This window comes from Periplaneta americana, chromosome 10 (genome assembly GCF_040183065.1).
Source record: "Periplaneta americana isolate PAMFEO1 chromosome 10, P.americana_PAMFEO1_priV1, whole genome shotgun sequence".
Classification (NCBI taxonomy): domain Eukaryota; kingdom Metazoa; phylum Arthropoda; class Insecta; order Blattodea; family Blattidae; genus Periplaneta; species Periplaneta americana.
This window is the reverse complement of record NC_091126.1, coordinates 32,080,629-32,100,228: the sequence shown is the minus strand read 5'-3', so window position 1 is coordinate 32,100,228 and position 19,600 is coordinate 32,080,629. Positions and strand designations below refer to the sequence as shown.

The 19,600-nt window shown below is 38.0% G+C and overlaps 1 protein-coding gene across 1 annotated transcript in view; it reads right to left on the bottom strand.

Annotated features, from left to right (window-relative positions):
- LOC138707548 (toll-like receptor 2) overlaps positions 1-19,375 on the bottom strand; it is a 40,746-nt gene extending 21,371 nt beyond the window's left edge. Inside the window, exon 1 of the mRNA XM_069837097.1 lies at positions 19,171-19,375. The gene's annotated coding sequence lies outside the window, so the exon portion shown is untranslated. The remainder of the gene's footprint in view (positions 1-19,170) is intronic.
- Positions 19,376-19,600: the final 225 nt, after the last annotated feature.

Sequence of the window (19,600 nt, the reverse complement as noted above, 5' to 3'; positions counted from 1 at the left end):
TGGAAAGGAACTGGCCACCCTACTCCATTATCTCCTGGCTTAGTTGCTTCATGAGTGCTGCCTTATTGGTGTCACTTGTGAGAAAAACAGATAGAGAACAAAGTGGCACTAAAAAGTCTATGAAGGGTTACAACTCTCCTAAGACCAAAAATACAAACATTTTGATAGAGACATCCCCCCAAGTCATCTAAGAAGGTCCACAAGCGAAATCAGAGAGAACTCGAGATCTTCCCAAAACATAGTGTCGAAATCTCCCTGAGATACCCCTTCATTCAAAAGATAGAGCACACTCGAAACAAATATAATTTTTTTAGGAGTCATTTTGGCGTCTTTACGAACCTGTAAAATGATGTACATATACAATAATTTGTGCATCTACTAATATCACCCACATTCAGTCAAATTACACTAAACTAAAGATGGTAGGCCTGTATTATATTTCATGACCGAAAAGAATAGTGTACCGGTAACTCACATTTGTTGTGTTTATTCCTTTCTGTGAACATAAAAGAGAAGTTGAAGACATGAGATTCACTTACACAGAGATTACAAACACAGTCAACACAGAACTAATGCAGTTCAAACTTTTTTTCATTAGGAACAGTGCACGCAATGACAACTTTTCTTAAAAGTGTCGAATCTCCCAAATGTCGAGTTCTCCCAGAACAGATTATTTTCGTACTTTCCACGATGTTATTCCCCCCCCCCCCACAAATATTTTCATAACTACTGGTACCACTGAACCGGGCTTTCCAGATATAAGACAATACAGATGTTTTCCAGGAAACACCAATATTCCAATATTCTGGGATTGCCAAGGCCAGTAAAATCTCCAAATTCCCGTTTAGAGGCATTGAGATTGTAGCGTCAAGGAATTCGAGAATTCTCTTCAAAATATGTGACTGGTTCTCAGTCAATAAATTGGTACAGTATTAAATTGTAACAAAACTAACATAATTCAATTTAAATCCTGTCCAAATTCAATCTCGCAAATTTCTAGCGTAATAATTAACAACAGATCCCTACTAGAAACAACAATAACCAAATTTCTTGGCTTAAAAATCGATAATGTGTTAAATTAGAAAAATCATATTCAAGAAATTACCCCCAAACTAAATTCAGCTTGTTTTGCTATTATATATATGCAAAAGATAGTAAATATCAATACCTTAAAAACAATATACTTTGCATACTTCCACTCGGTAATGAGTTTTGGAATAATATTCTGGGGAAATTCCACAGATAGTAACAGTAGGCCTATATTTCTATTACAAAAAAGAGTAATTAGAATAATAGTAGGTGCCAAATCTAGGGAATCTTGTAGGACTATTTTCAAAAAACTACAAATAATGTCCATGGCTTGTGAGTATATCTTGTCATTAATAATCTTCCTTGTATGTAATCGTGAAAACTTTGTAACTAATTCAACAGTTCATAGCATAAATACACGTCAAAAAATGACTTCCATACTCCATTGGCAAGTCTATCGTGCTATCAAAAAGGAGTGCGTTATATGGCAGTAAAAATTTTTAACAGCCTCCCTATCGATATAAAAAATGAAACTCAAAACATAAAATTATTTAGAGCCAAATTGAAGAAGTACCTAATTTCTCACGCCTTCTATTCTGTAGGTGAATTCATGACATTCAATAACACTTCATTAAATTAATACTAAAACTTTGTGTTGTACTAGTATACTATATTGTAAATCTCATCTGTATATATTTCTTCTAGACTGTGACTGTAAATTAAGATTTTATAATAGTATTACGTTTTTTGACTTGTTCCATATTCTAGCTGTAAGCAATGTATGAATACCATGGAATGTTAATAAATACAATACAATACAACAAAATAAGTGGATCCTGTTCCACTCTTATTCATTATTTCTAATCCAATGAAAGTCTTTTCAGTTTTATACGTGTAAATTAATGTTTTAAATGAGTTTCAACAATCAGTTTTGCTGTATACTTAATTTCTCCTCCTTTTGCAACTCCATCAATTTTTCATCGAACAAAACAATATTAACTGAGAGAAGGAATAATCTTGCCTCAGAAAATGTAGAAAAGTTACTTGTGTTATATCGTAACCAGTGTTCAGTCCAGCCAATATAAGAGCTCTTTTTTTTTCTCTCTCTCTTCAGTGTACAAAATCGACTTACCAAGTTCGTGCATCTAGGCAAGGATTTTATGTTACAAACATACTGTTTAATTATGCCGATTTATCGTATTTTATTTGGTAGCATTTAAAAATGGACAAAACAATTAATATCTATAGGTTTATGCTTCATATGGTTTAGAAACGAAGTTATTCTAGCATTGAAATATTTATTTCACATTTTGCCAAAGTATATTTCATATTATTTTCGACAACATTTCCTTCATATTGTGCCAGTCTCTAGTCATAACTCATGATATTCCTGCAGTTATATTTTAGTTTCAGGTCCTAAATATATTTTCCTCCATATAATCTCATAATCAGACTGATTAACTCTCCCATTCCCTGAGTTTTTACCATCTGCTGAGCATCCAATTGAAATGGCAACCAATAATGAAGGTGGAGTGTCGGGTGTCTTCTCTTCTTCAGGTACGAAAGACTTAAGGGGACACTTATGTGTTTTTAAAACTTCTACAGTTTTCATCCAAAATTTATCAATTTTAAATTACCGGTACATAAACATGCCTACAATACTATCATCTCTAAACAATTTGACGCAATTAGGGTTAATAGTTTTGAAATTATATTTTTTAAATGTATTTTCTATTGATGTCCTAAAAGCCTCATTGCGACAAAATTTTCAAAATGTTTAGTTCATATTGCCTCAAAGGCTTGAAAATAGTTATGGAAATATAAATTAATTAGATTTTTGAACTCAGTCTAAATAGGTAGTCACAGTAAATTTTTAAGTGGATTTTCTTAATTTTTCACTATTATTTAACCTTGACATCCCCTTAACCTTGACTATTATACTATTACATTTTCATGCAGTAGCAGTAAGAGCAGCTATTCTGTGCAATATTGTATCAAGTGAATTGTTTGTGATTACATTTCCCCAAATCTCTATTTATTCGAAGGTTTACAACCATTACTCAGGCTTATCTCGACCAGTTTTTACAAATCATTGTAGTTGATAAATCTCGACTCTTCCTTCTCGAGGGAGATACTATCCACCTTGCAAAACAGTCAGCTATCTTACATTTTATATTAATTATGCAGTGTTTGCTGGGTTTGACTTCAGAGCAACCCGATGGAGTTCTGTGTCAGAGATGTTTTATGACTTTCCTCACTTCGCTTTGGAAAGGTTCGAGGTAGTCTTTTAAAAAACTATGTCCTCTTCAGTTCATAATCATCCCATCATCTCACTGATGCTGAAGAATCTCTGCAGATTAATGTGCAACACAGTAGAACAGTGTACCGGTATATGATATTGTATGGCATGGCATATATGATATGATACAATATGGTATGATATGATATGATATGATATGATATGATATGATATGATATGATATGATATATGACATGACATGACATGACATGATATATGACATGACATGACATGATACAATACGATATGATATGATATGATATGATATGATATGATATGATATGATATGATATGATATGATATGATACAATACAATATGATACGATACGATACGATAACGATACAATAACGATACGATATGATATGATATATGATATGATATGATATTATATATGATATGATATGATATGATATATGATAAGATTCATATGATATAAACTTATGATTTGAAATGATATTATAATGGTGTGGTGTGATATGATTTGATATGTGATGTCATGTGATGTGGCGTGGCGTGTCATGACATTGCATGATATATATTTGATAATATATAGTCTGTGTATATGATAGGGTAGAATGGGATGGGATGGGATGGGATGGGATGGGATGGGATGGGATGAGATGAGATGGAATAGTATGAGATGGGCTTGGATGGGATGGGATGAATGGTATGGGATGAGATGGGATGGGATGGGGTGGGATGGGATTGGATGATAAGGTACCATATGGGATGAGATGGAATGGAGTGGGGTGGGATGGGATTGGATGATAAGGTACCGTATGGGATGAGATGGAATGGAGTGGGATGGGATGGGATTGGATGATAAGGTACCGTATGGGATGAGATGGAATGGAGTGGGGTGGGATGGGATGGGATTGGATGATAAGGTACCGTATGGGATTAGATGGAATGGAGTGGGATGGGATGGGATGGGATGGGTTGGGATACGAAACTATATGAAATCCGTGCCCAACCAGCATCGTGGTGAATTTGGGAAGATACAGTGCGTAGCGAAATTCGGTTTCGTAATTCAACATGTCAGCTACGACGGTTGGGCGATCTTTGTGCTAACCACATGTTAGTCCTGAACTGATGAATGATTGTTCACTTCAGGCGGACGAGAGTCCATTAATCGGCTCGTACGTCTTAGCACTCTGAGGATGGTGTCAAGTAGCACCGAAACAGCTGTAAGCCACACATGCTTACATAATTAACATGAGTAAGATCGCCATTTAATCAATTAATTAAAATGTGTCTCAGTGAAACGTACAGCAGAGTCCATATAGACCAGTTTCTGACTGACGCTTTTCCAATTCACTGCGGGCTAAAACAAGGAGATGCACTGTTACCTTTACTTTTTAACTTTGTTCTAGTTTTTTTTAAATTTGTTATTTAACGACACTGTATCAACTACTGGGTTATTTAGCGTCGTTGGAATTGGTGATAGCAAGATGGTATTTGGCGAGATGAGGCCGAGGATTTGCCACAGGTTACCTGACATTCGCCTTACAGTTGGCAAAAACCTCGGAAAGAAAACAACCAAGTAATCAGCCCATACGAGAATCGAACCCGCTCCGAGTGCAACTCAGGATCGGGAAGCAAGCACCTCAGCCGACTGAACCACGCTGGTGGCCAATTTTCTCTCTATTATATGCTATTAAGAAAGTACAGGAAAACAAAGAGAGTTCGGAATTGAACTTTTTTTTCTCTCTTTTTACGGAGGAGGGACCCGAAGGCTTGCACTGCAGCCTGAGGCTTATTGTGCTTACCACTCCTATTCTTGTGAATGATTGAGTAGCCGAACGGCCGCGCTCTTGTACAAGTACAGCACGCTTCACCGTGAATTTAACCCGGGCTATTGTATAGATGATGATGATATGTGAATTAATGATGGCGAAATGAGTCCGAGGTCCAACGTCGAAAATTACCCAGCAATTCTGCTTCAATTGGTTGAGGGAAAACCCCGGAAAAACCCGAATCAGGTAATTTGTCCCAACCAGGATTTGAACCCGGACCCTCTCGTTTCATAGCCAGACGTGCTGACCAGTACTCCACAGTGGTGGACCATTGAACGGGTTACATCAGCTGCTTGTTTATGCGGATGACGTGAATTTGTTAGGAAAAAATCCACAAACTGTTAGGGAAAACACGGGGATTTTACTTCAAGCAAGTAATGAGATAAGTTTGGAAGTACCGTCGCGCGGGGTGACTTTGTGCCAGGAGGGTGACTTTGTGCCATTCCCGCATTTCATTAAAAAACGTAAGGAAGTAGTCTTTAAAACCGTCACAAGGTCTTAAAGACTACTAAACGTAAGGAAGTAGACTTTAAAACCTTGTCACGGTCTTAAAGAATACTTCCATACGTTTTTCGCGAATGGCACAAAGTCACCCTCATGGCACAAAGTCACCCCTCGGGACGGTAAATGCCGAAAAGAGAAAGTAATATGAATATGTCTCGTGACCAGAACATATTACGGAATGGAAATATAAAAATTGGAATTTTATCCCAGGATAGAGGTGGGATATGACGCTAGTGACTGGATTAATCTTGCTCAGGATAGTGACCGATTGCGGGCTTATGTGTGGGCGGCATTGAACCTCTGATTTCTCTAAAAACAATCTATAAGTAACTAATTTTTGTAGAAACCCATTCCAGAGAGTAGATCTTTAACGTTAGATAAGATGTTAGAAACTGAAAATTATAGTCTACGGTAGCGCAAAAAGTATTTTTAACACTGACTTTCAACTGTTTACGCCGATTTATTGTTTCCCGCCAGATGTCACACGGCAGCAATATCAACCGATCAATAAATCGGTTTAAGGGGACACTCAACTTAAAAATTGGAGAAAAAGTGTCGTAGACATGAAAAATTAAATTTCTACACTAATTTACGTGACAGAACTAAATCAATAAGCAGAATTCTTCCCCTGTTCATTGAGAAGTCAGTCAAATGCACAAAGCCAAAAAATAAAAGAAATATAATTAAAAGTGATATTTCAATTAATGCCGGCGGGAAAAAGACCTTTGGGGAGGCCGAGACGTAGATGGGAAGGTAATATTAAAATGGATTTGAGGGAGGTGGGATATGATGGTAGAGACTGGATTAATCTTGCTCAGGATAGGGATCAATGGCGGGCTTATGTGAGGGCGGCAATGAACCTCGGGGTTCCTTAAAAGCCAATAAGTAAGTATTTCAATTAATGATTGATTAAAAATTGAAATATTTTTTATTCTGAAAAGTATTGGATCTAATGAGCTGAGATTTTGCATGTTACTTTCCATGTGTATATTAAACTTTTTCTCCAAATTTGAAAAAGATTGGTCAAATAGGAAAAAAGTTCCAAAATATAGTTGAGTGTCCCCTTAAGCAATGGCAAATCAGCTTTTGAAAATTACTTTTTTTCTGTTAAGAAACGCACAGAAACTAAATAAATTTCTTCAATAACTATTGTAGTGATAACTGTATGAAACAATTAGTATTAAGAATTAAATATAATTAAAATTATTATAGAACAGTGGCGTCTATAGAACACAGACTTTGGACCGGGGACTTGTTGAACTACAGTCAAACTCTCTATCACTAAGCTGTATTTATTTTTATTTTATTAGGTTATTTTACGACGCTTTATCAACATCTTTGGTTATTTAGCGTCTGAATGAGATGAAAGTGATAATGCCGATGAAATGAGTCCGGGGTCCAGCACCGAAAGATACCCAGCATTTGCTCAAATTGGGTTGAGGGAAAATCCCGGATAAAACCTCAACCAGGTAACTTGTCCCGACCGGGAATCGAACCCGAGCCACCTGGTTTCGCGGCCAGACGCGCTGACCGTGTCCCTGGTATTCATTTCTTTTTGAGTATAGAAAATTCATGATCCCATCGAGAATCGAACCCGCTACCTTCGGCCTTTGTAGCTTTACTCCTTAGTCGCGACGTTTCCCCGCTCCCCCGCATTGTATTTGTACAAAATGCTAATTAAGAGTGTTATTTTGACGTGTATTTTTAAATTCAGCGTTACAGGACCTAGTTGTGCCTTTTAAAGTCTCATTCACAACTCTGTCAAGGAACGGTAGGCTACTGAAGCGGGAAATGCTAACAAGGAAAAGTCTTATTAGAATATACAGTCGTTCATTTTGCAATTACTGTAGTGTACTCGACAACTGTGCTGTGAAATCCCTTACTATTTCGAAGGGAAAGTACCGAAGAGCGATAGCAGCTGTTACAAACTTCGCCGATAAGCCCGGGCGCTCGGCGACGTATAGTGATCTATAGAAACAAAGAGAAGTGAGGGAGAGCAACTGACATTGGAATTCTGGAAATACGAAATGAGTAGTGGTGTCCCGCGCCGTGGCGTCGTTGTCTAAGGCATCCTGCCAAGGACTCCCGTTACAGAATGCGCGCTGGTTCGAGTCCTCATGAGGGAAGAAATTTTCTCATTAAATTTCAGCCAGTGTATGGGACCGGTGCCAACCCAGCATCGTGACGCACTTGGGGAGCTACGATAGGTAGCGAAATCCGGCTAAGAAAGCCAGTTATAACGGCTGGTGGGATCATCGTGCTGACCACACGATACCTCCATTCTGGTTTGGATGATCGTCCTCCTCTGCTTCGGCATGTGGACGTGAGGCCAGCGGCCTGCTGGTCCGTCTGGGCTCTTCACGGGCTGTAGCGCCACGGATTAAAAAAGTGAATAGTCTTAGGTGATAGATCCGTGGTCAATTTCTTTTAGAACTCATTCCGACTTTTGTCTTAACGCCTTGGGGAGTGTATGGGGAGTTGAGAGGCGGCGCGCAGGAGGATCTGTAGCGCGGGGGGCCTTATGGAGTGCACACCATTCCATCCCGGGTAGTACACTGGGTCCTGCGTGCGACGACAATCCCAGTTTGTCCTCTCCTCTAAAGGCGGACTAATAGGTAGATAGAACAATGAAAATAACATGAGTAGCTTAATATCAAAGACGGACATCTGTTATCTCCATAGTTTTGATCTAGAGGCAATTTTTTAATTCACAGTGTTCTTTGTAATATTTAACACAATTTATTTTATAAATATAGTGTTAGAGTTTGCATATGGTTTCACTATATCTGGAAAGAGCATGAAAAATTGTATAAAAACCACAGCTATGTAAATTTCGATTGAGGTCAGATGTCCGTCTTTGATATTAAGCTACTCACATAACCAAACACTTTTATGATGACCCAAATAATCATTTTTGACCATTTAAATGTTTAACGTTGATATCTCATTTCTAATTAAATGAAATTGAATATTAATTCGTATACAAATCAAGATTTCAGGTATAACTCCTTGTAAAGTTGATTTGAATAATTTCGAGGGAAAAATTGTTCCCGGGGACGGGTATCGAACCCGGGGCCTTTGGTTTAACGTACCAACGCTCTACCAACTGAGCTACCGAGGAACTCTACCCGGCACCGATCCAATTCTTCCCTCTATATCCACATACCTCAAAGTGGGCTGACAACCGTCAAGCTACCAACTTCTAGTGCACACTAACTCCGTGTGATTTACATTGTGGTTTTCTGTTAACGAACAGTGACGTGTATTATGCATATCAAGATTTCAGGTATAACTCCCTGTAAAGTTGATTTGAATAATTTCGAGGGAAAAATTGTTCCGGGGCCGGGTATCGAATCCGGGGCCTTTGGTTTAACGTACCAACGCTCTACCAACTGAGCTACCCGGGAATCTACCCGGCACCGATCCAATTCTTCCCTCTAGTGGGCTCAAAGTGGGCTGACAACCGTCAAGCAACCAATTTCGAGTGCACACTAACTCCGTGTGACTTACATTGTGGTTTTCTGTTAACGAACAGTGACGTGTATTATGCAAATCAAGATTTCAGGTATAACTCCCTGTAAAGTTGATTTGAATAATTTCGAGGGAAAAATTGTTCTGGGGTCGAACCCGGGTTCGATACCCGGCCCCGGAACAATTTTTCCCTCGAAATTATTAATTCGTATAATTTAAATTATAAAGGTAGAAATTTTATAACCTAGGGCTTTTCAGTTTCTTCGTGGTCTACAATTTTTTATTGTACATACTTCAACAGGAAGCGGAGGAAGATAGTGTGATATATGTTCTACCCACGCAGGTAAGTCAAGAGCAGTTCCGTGTCGTGGCCTTGGAAACTTTGATAGTGAACGATATTTTCTAACTACTGGACATTCAAAATGAAATGACTGGTTCAAGCTAATTCACACCTCCCACCACGCCGCCTCCTCGCCGAATGTCACGCACAGTCCCACTTTCACTGCTTTTTGAAGTAACCAGATTTGGCTTTAAGTGACGAATACACTAGAGCAGTGGTTCCCAAACATTTTCCACTCGCGAACCCCTTTCACATAGATCTGAATTCAGCGAATCTCTTATTAATATAAATACTATTTAACAAACTTAAATTAACCTGAAGTTGCTGTAGTTACGGTAAATAGATCTACCTTAGGATTATTTGTTGTTGTTGTTTAGTCAACTGTCTGAACCTCACAGGTAATACCTATTGGGCAACTAAGCCAGGAGATAATGGGGTAGGGTAGCCAACTCCTTTTCTCCTCTAAAAATGACGCAATAACGTTTAAAATATTGACTCTACATAAGTTCAAATAATTATCAATTATTTTTACATTTAAAACATTAAAGCCAAAATTAAATAGGTAATTTAATAAATCAAAGTATATGATTATGTCTCGTGACCAGAATATTGTACGAAATGGAAATATAAAAATTGGAAATTTATCTTTTGAAGAGGTGGAGAAGTTCAAATATCTTGGAGCAACAGTAACAAATATAAATGATACTCGGGAGGAAATTAAACACAGAATAAATATGGGAAATGCCTGTTATTATTCTGTTGAGAAGCTTTTATCATCTAGTCTGCTGTCAAAAAATCTGAAAGTTAGAATTTATAAGACAGTTATATTACCGGTTGTTCGTTATGGTTGTGAAACTTGGACTCTCACTTTGAGAGAGGAACATAGGTTAAGGGTGTTTGAGAATAAGGTGCTTAGGAAAATATTTGGGGCTAAGAGGGATGAAGTTACAGGAGAATGGAGAAAGTTACATAACACAGAACTGCATGCATTGTATTCTTCACCTGACATAATTAGGAACATTAAATCCAGACGTTAGAGATGGGCAGGGCATGTAGCACGTATGAGCGAATCCAGAAATGCATATAGAGTGTTAGTTGGGAGACCGGAGGGAAAAAGACCTTTAGGGAGGCCGAGACGTAGATGGGAGAATAATATTAAAATGGATTTGAGGGAGGTGGGATATGATGATAGAGAATGGATTAATCTTGCTCAGGATAGGGACTAATGGCGGGCTTATGTGAGGGCGGCAATGAATCTCCGGGTTCCTTAAAAGCCATTAAGTAAGTAAGTAAGTAAGTAAGTAAGTAAGTAAGTAATTTAATAAATAAATATGCTCTTCAATCACAAAAAACCATAGCATAGCGGCGTGTGTCTTTGTACCCGTTCATTTGTTCCTGTCTTCCGTCGCCTGGCAAGCATCTCCGTCTTTTTAGTTTATAACAGACTAAAAAGCTACTCCATGCCGCGAAATAGAGCCTATGTAAACACACGCTTCATTTCAAAGAACTCAAAACAATATGTCTAAGCTACATGGAGTCGTAGTTGCTATAGTTCGATATTCGAGGTGTAACTTGTAATAATAGTAATAATAATAATAATAATAATAATAATAATAATAATAACAATGATAATACGAAAATAAATAATAAGAAACAATAACCTCAAAATCCGTCATTAGGAAAAATTTTGGCGAACCCCTTGAAAAATTTCGCTCGCGAACCACAGTTTGGGAGACGATGCACTAGATGAAATAATTTAATTGTTACTTTTGTCCCTAGAGAATTTTATCTCTTTTATTTTCCCCTTAGCGAAAGTATTGCGATGAATATCTTGTGAGAACAAAAATGGTGTAACTTCATCTGAAGCACTTAACTTATGTGAAAAATGTGTGAATTTCTAATAGTTAATTCGTCTAGAGGACATTCAGTAAACAAATAAAATACTGACATCTGAGTATTGATAATGCGTTTACGTATTTCCTTGTAACATTGAAAAATAAGGATAGTCTTGCAACAAAATTTCATGAAAAGTGAAGTTATTTTTACTTGGTTATTGAACTACGCTTTATCAAATATGAGGTTATTTAGCGTCGATGAGATTGGTGATAGCGAGATGGTATTTGGCGAGATAGGCTGAGAATTCACCATAAATTACCTGACATTTGGCTTACGGTTGGGGAAAACCTTAAGAATGTAATCAGTCCAAGCGGGAATCGAACCCGCGCCCGAGCGCAACTCTACATCGGCAGGCAAGCGCCTTAACCGACTGAGCTACGGCGGTGGCTAAAATGGAGTCAACACCATTTGTGCTCTGAGCCCCTCATATGATCGGCATCTCTTTTCACAAACCCTGACAATGACGACAGTAGGTTCAGCTTGCAGCACTTTTCTGTAGGATGTTGTCCTGCTCAAGTTTGGCACAGAATCTGTATCTTATAGCAGTCTTTTTTGTGGTAATATTATTGGTAGCACCTACACTTTGTTGGGCTTCAGTTGGGACATATTCCTCCTTCGTGACGCTCATCACTTCATCAAGTAGACTTATCCAAAGTTACCCATTTGTTCCCTGCTTTCCTTAATGCCAGAAGGTTTTTTGTGCAATAGCAGGGCTCCTATTTCCCTACGACTCTGGTTCATAGACGTCGTCAGTGTCGAGAGGCGTCGACCAGTAGTAGTTCGTCAGAGATATCCACAGTGCACCACAGACGATGGGTCTACACTACGCTCGTAATTGATGATTATGATGATGATGATGATAGATATTTATTTGTCATCAACATTTATATTAGTTATGGTGTACTACAACTTATGTATACGGGTTTCACCATAACTTTCTGTTACGTATACCTACAAATAGCATGCAATCCCGACAGCTGTTAAACTCATAACTCATCTACTCCCGCTATTAACTTAACTCCAAACAGTCAATTTCTTCTTAATGATCTTAAATGTCCACCATCTGTTCGTTTCACACTTACGTTCCTTTCAGCATTCTAATCTTGCTAACTAAATTTATAAATAATTCCGTCTTTCAACATTACATCTAACTCGTAACACTTCACGCAGTTATATACATTGGGATCTTTTTTCTACCTAATACACGTCATTATAATCTTATTAAATCTTGACATGAGTAACTAGTTCACTTTAGATTGATCATTCATTTCTTAACCAAAATCAACACTCAGAAAAAAACATAGAAAATTGTAAATACTATCACTAAGATCATCTTTCATATACTTCACTATATCACTTTTTAAGATTTACTTCTTTACAGTAAACTTCATTCGGTAACTATATTTATTAACTAGCCACTTTTTTAATTTCCCAACATCTTTTTTTCAATTTTATAACTACCTAACTATCTCTATATCTATGATGCCCTAAACATTTTCATCACACTAAAACAGTCCACACCTGTGGAGTAACGGTCAGCGCGTCTGACTGCGAAACCAGGTGGCCCGGGTTCGAATCCCGGTCGGGGCAAGTTACCTGGTTGAGGTTTTTTCCGGGGTTTTCCCTCAACCCAATACGAGCAAATGCTGGGTATCTTTCGGTGCTGGACCCCGGACTCATTTCACCGGCATTATCACCTTCATATCATTCAGACGCTAAATAACCTAGATGTTGATACAGCGTCGTAAAATAACCCAATAAAAAAAATAAAATAAAAAAAATCACACTAAAACACGATTTACGAAATTAAATCACCAAACTTCCTGTTGTAATTTCATTCAGACCTTTTATTTATTTCTTACCGCTCATGCACCAACTTCTAAGATTGTAACTTTTTTGGCCCTTAAATGTACCCGTCAACGATAAAATACTGCATTGTGGTGACGAAATCACTATCTCTTCACCCATCATACTTTTTGCATCCTGACGTCTTCTCTGAACACTAACCGCACCTTCTCTTGATCTCTCGTAGAACCCTCTTGATTCAGCTTCTTGTCTTTTTCTTCTCGCTGACTCACGTAGGCTAGACCATATGTTACTGATGATGATGATGATGATGATGATGATGACGACGAAGAATTATTGGCATGTCACTGGGGAACTGGAGTACCTGTAGAAAACCCCTGAGTTGCCTGAACATAGATTAAATTTATACAAAATTATCTAGGATTGTTTCTCCATTAAAACAAATAGAAAATTTGGTATAGAAATCTTGTTTAAAAGTATTATACTTCGTCCTTTTTAGTACTTTTTACTATATGGCATTCATATATGGGAAAATAATTCTAGTTTTCTGAATTATTGGGATTGTCTTATAAATTCTTTCACTTCTTCGCCAAGTTTCAATCACCAACAACCCCTGCGAACACCGCCAACAACCCCTGCACAGCTACGACGGAGAAGTTGCCGAACAATCTCGGGTACGATATGGAATTTATTTACAAAACATTAAACACGGCCGTATTCATAGACATTTTTAGCGCGGGCTTTCGGTGGATGATCAGCGTTTTTCGTATTCATAAACCAGTGTTAGCGATAGGATATGATTTGAATTATGTACTAGTAACCAGTGGATAGCCGGGGCTAGCTTAGTACGCTCGTAGCGCGAGCTGCGAAATGTCTATGAATAGCACCCAAGGTCATTCAAACAAAAACAGGCAGTAAGGCTTTGTAAAGAAACTTCATTTTGTACAGTACGAACTATAATATATTACCAATTCTCTGGAAGTTTATAAATTCCATTCCTCCAAAATCTGGCGGTTTTCTGGTTGATGAACAGTTTCATGGAGTCTGCAGACTTCCGAGTAAGTGAGGCGTTTGCCATTAAGGAAATTCTGCAGGGATCTTAGCAGATAAAAGTCTGAAGGGGCAATGTTAGGTAAATAGGGCGGGTGGAGTAATACATCCCAGTTGAAATTCCGCAACTTTTGACCATAGAAGTGTATGGTCTGGCGTTGTTATGCTGAAAATTAACTCCACTACTGACGGTCAATTCGGATCTTTTCTCTTCAATGGCTGCCTTGAGACAATCCAACTGAGAACAGTATTTGTCTGAATTGATGGTCTCACCAGTAGAAAGAAATTCGTAATATAGAATGACTTTCCAATCCGGCTAAATGCATAGCATATCCATCCTTGAATGAAGTCCTAGTTTAGAAACTGCGCCATGATTTTCTACTTCGGACGTTGTCGTCCAGAAAAGCATCATTTTTATTGCGTCTTACTAAGGAGTCACGGATGTAAACGCGCTGAACCAAATTCTCTTTACTCAGTTGGCGCGGAACTCATATGTCGCGAAGATTTACCTAATCATTTTTCTTTAAGTGCCTGGCTACACTAGCATGAGATACGTTCAGCTCCTGTGCCATCTCCCGATTTGCCAACCGTGGATTGTTTGACATAATACATGTTAAATTTAAATTATGATTTTTAAACGACGCTCGCAACTGCCGAGGTTATATCAGCGTCGCCGGCGTGCCGGAATTTTCTCCCGCAGGAGTTCTTTCACATGCCACTAAATCTAAAGACATGAACCTGTCGCATTTGAGCACACTTAAATGCCATCGACCTGGGTCGAGATCTAACCCGCAACATGGAGCACAGATTGCCAGCGCTATACCGACTAAGCTACCAAGGCCGACTTTGAAATAATATCCTTTATTCTTTGCACGTCTGTAACCATAGGCAGCCCAGTGCGAGGTTTTCCTTTTAGGTAGAAATTTTCAGCTCGAAATCGAGTAAACCACTTTTGACACGTCACTACATCTTCTCTGTAAACAGCACAGATTTTCAGTTCGGGTTGTGAGGCGGTTTTACCCCTACGGTAATAAAACAGCTTAATATGCCGAAAATATTCATTTTTGCCTTTCATGTTATTTTTGTAAACGCTCGCAATTCCACCGGTTGTTCTGTATGGTTGTGAAACTTGGACTCTCACTTTGAGACAAGAACAGAGATTAAGGGTGTTTGAGAATAAGGTTCTTATGAAAATATGCGGAGCTAAAAGGGATGAAGTTACAGGAGAATGGAGCAAGTTTCACAACGCAGAACTGCATGCATTGTATTCTTCACCTGACATAATTAATAATAATAATCCGTGGCGCTACAGCACTTGAAGGGCCTAGACCGACCAGCCGGCTGCTGGCCTCACGCCCACATGCCGAAGCAGAGGTGGACGATCATCCAATCAGAATGGAGGTATCGTGTGGTTAGCACGATGATCCTCCCAGCCGTTATAGCTGGCATTCGCAACCGGATTTCGCTACCTATCGTAGCTCCCCAAGTGCATCACGATGCTGGGTGGGCACCGGTCCCATACACTGGCCGAAATTTCATGAGAAAATTTCTTCCCCCATGAGGACTCGAACCAGCGCATTCCATAACGCGAGTCCTAGGCAAGATGCCTTAGACCACGACGCCACGCCTGACATAATTAGGAACATTAAATCCAGACGTTTGAGGTGGGCAGGGGATGTAGCCCGTATGAGCGAATCCAGAAATGCATATAGAGTGTTAGTTGGGAGGCCGGAGGGAAAAAGACCTTTGGGAAGGCCGAGACGTAGATGGGAGGATAATATTAAAATGGATTTGAGGGAGGTGGGATATGATGATAGAGACTGGATGATGATAGAGACTGGATTAATCTTGCACAGGATAGGGACCGATGGCGGGCTAATGTGAGGGCGACAATGAAACTTCGGGTTCCTTAAAAGCCATTTGTAAGTAAGTACGTTTGTAAGTAAGCTCGCAATTCCACGCTGTTGCATCCAACGTCAGTCACAAACACGTACTGACGTATCCAATAGTGGGTCTGGTTGTAGAACCCTATGTCGCAGGGGTGTTTCGGCAGCTATGATAACTTTACTGCGTACAGGGAGTAGAGTGTCTTCAGGCGGAATACATGGAACTTACGGTAGAAGAGAGCGAACTTATGAGACAAGACAATATTTATTTTACAGAAGAAATTCTTATTTTACGTATTATTACTTGTGCCCTTTTCAATGCCAATTACAGGGCGTTGTTCAATCAGGATAAAATTCCGACTTTAGTGAATATATGCAATATATATATATATATATGTACATATATATATATATATATATATATATATATATATATATGTACAGGGTGATTCACGAGGATTTACCGTCACCTACGGAGCTTATTTCCGAAGACATTCTGAGCAAAAAATGTCATATAAACATATGTCCTAATCTCAATATTTTCAGAGTTACACTAATTTGAATTTGTTTGCAAAATACCATTATTCTTTAGTCTTAAGGGTAAAATAATATTACAGATAAGGAATTAACTATTCAGGAGTATCGTTTCTTTAATTAGCTAGTATTCTGAAGCTGAAAATGTGTTGTGAATTCCATAGTTGCTTCGTACAGATTTTTTTTAAACTACAGAATTACATTTTTCTTACGCATTTGACACAAAAATTGTTACAAATCACGCCACTCTTGTAAATTCTTCAAGACTGAATATTTAGGATGCATAATTAAACTGTGAAGAATCAAGTTCCTAAAGTCGTATGATTTGTAACAATTTTTATAAGTGCGTAAGTATAATGTAATTTTTAGTTAAAAATTGAAAAACAAAATCTGTACAAAGCAATTAGACACACATTTTTAGCGTCAGAACACTAGCCAATTAAACAATTCTGAATAGTTCATTCTCAATTTTTAATATTATTTTTTCTTAAAACTAAATAAAAAAGGTATTTACTAACAACTTCAAATTAGTGTAACTCTGAAAATAATGAGATTAAGACATATGCTTATATTGAATTTTTGCTCATAATGTCTTCGGAAATAAGCTCCGTAAGTGACTTTTATTTTGAACTTTCCTTGCATTTTCGGTCTTTTATTGTCTATTGGTAATTTCTTAGGACATTTTGTACTTTTTGTTGCATTTTTACCCTGTTCTGCTTACATTCCAGAACACGAAAATTGGTCTTCTTATTTGAGTGCATGGAAGACAGTATCATTTATGGCTATTTTGCAAAAGTATATACTGTAGATATATTATTGGAAACATATAGGGGAGAGTCGGGTAGTATCGGACATCGGGTAGTATCGGACAGTGCGTTTCTTTCATCTACCACCATATGGTAGTACCTGAATGACATGGTTATGTTTCTCTATGCGTCATCACAGAAACGTAACCATGTCAATCAGATACTATCATCGTGTGGTAGATGAAAGAAACTCACTGTCCGATATTACCCGATGTCCGATACTACCCGACTCTCCCCTAGCGGTATTTTATTTTTTTGAACTAAAATTATTTTGTTGAACAAAAAATTATTGTGGCATATTTTCATTAAAGTAACGAGAAATTTACGAATTTGCGAAGGGAATTATAACTTTAAAGGAATGGCTTCGTACAATTCATTTGACACAAGAATACATAAAATAGTACATAGTTTCATCTGCCATTGTGTTAAATATTGATTTCACTCCTCAACATCTAAATGTCACTGAACAACTTTACATAGTAAAGAAAATGGATCAGAGTTATATATTTATTTCAAACCGTTAATCAATATTACGAGAAACGGGTCCATCAACTTCAATGGTCCCCGGCGCCGGAGCAAATTTTTCTCCTCAAATATTAATTGCCAATATTACAGATATTATTCTGTATGACAAATTAATAAATCTATAATATTCTCATAGATAGCTGTGCATAGCTATGTCTGTACAGATTACTGTGCACTTAACTGCGGAATCCCGGCCAAATAAGTCACTCAGCTGAGTGCGCTCCTAATATAATGGCAGTTGACATTGGACATATACGTCAACATATATGCCTAACTTGGAGTCAGGCCCTAAAAGGGAAACACTGAAGGAGGAGAATTGGATCCGCTGTTGTGGATTGAATTCGGCGTAGTTCAGTGGTCAGAGCGCTTGGTACATAGAACCAAGGACCCGGGTTCGATCCCCGGCGCCGGAGCGAATTTTTCTCCTCAAATATTAATTATCAATATTACGGATATTATTCTGTATGACAAATTAATAAATCTATCATATTCAATGTTGAGAAAACTGTTCCGACTGAAATAGAATAACATACAATAAAAATTGCAGCTTATGCACTGTATTTCTAAATTCTCAAAACTGAGTGTAAAGTCATGTTGACCAAGAAAACTTGGAAAAACTTCGTGACTCAGGAAAATCAGTGTCAACAAAATATTATTGCTCAATTTACAAAATATAACATACAAACGTACAAAGATGAAGTGCTTACAATGTATTCAACATTAATATAGGAATAAAGAAATAAAATAATCTAAGGAAATATTAGGAAATTCTGATTTTTCACGACACTACGAACTTTGTTTTTGTTCTCCTCTAAAAATTCAGAGCGTGAGTCATGATGTTTTTCCTCGTGCAGTGGGAAGTATCTAATGTGAAAGTATGTGTCATTTATACGGCACTGATTTTTATGGCAATTTATTCTAGCACATTAGCATTGAGTGTTACTCAAGACAAAACGGGAAATAATCTGGGGAAACTAGCTCACGGAAAGTTCAGATAATTTTATTGTATTTTTGTTCCAAGGAAAATACTCGTCTTTTCCGAAAATATTACAATGGCTGACTGAAGCATAATTTCTTAAATATTAAACTTCACCACCACTAAAATGTCCCTTACATATTCAAAGATTTTCACTTACAAAATCACCTGTACTGCTAGTTCAGTCAAGAATTCCATGCATAATCCATATAATTATGCAGTTTATCTACTTATAATCTATTCTTGCGTACCTTTACTTTCATTCTGAAGGTTCACTTCTGTTGTGTCAGACTGGTTGAACAGGAAAACTGAAACAAATTGCTCCGTATAAAATATAAAGCAAATTTACTTCGTTGACTCCTGACAGGAACGTAACACCGAAACAAGTTTATCCGCAAGTCAGCGACGCCAACTATACAACTTTGGTGGCGCGTCAAAGCGAGGCAGTGAGTCCCTGACCGTCGTATTTATCAGTAATGAAATGCTAAGAATGGGTGCGCACGCAAAGGGAAAAGGTTGCGCCGATTGAGCAAAGTCGCACAGCATGGGCCTACAAAGAACGTAGGCCTATGTAACACATAATTACTACAGTCTACTATATACAGTCACGAAGCTTGAGTTTTGAGGGTGCTAGGAACAATAGACTGTGACGGTACTATTTCGCATTGCCTGTAATGAGGC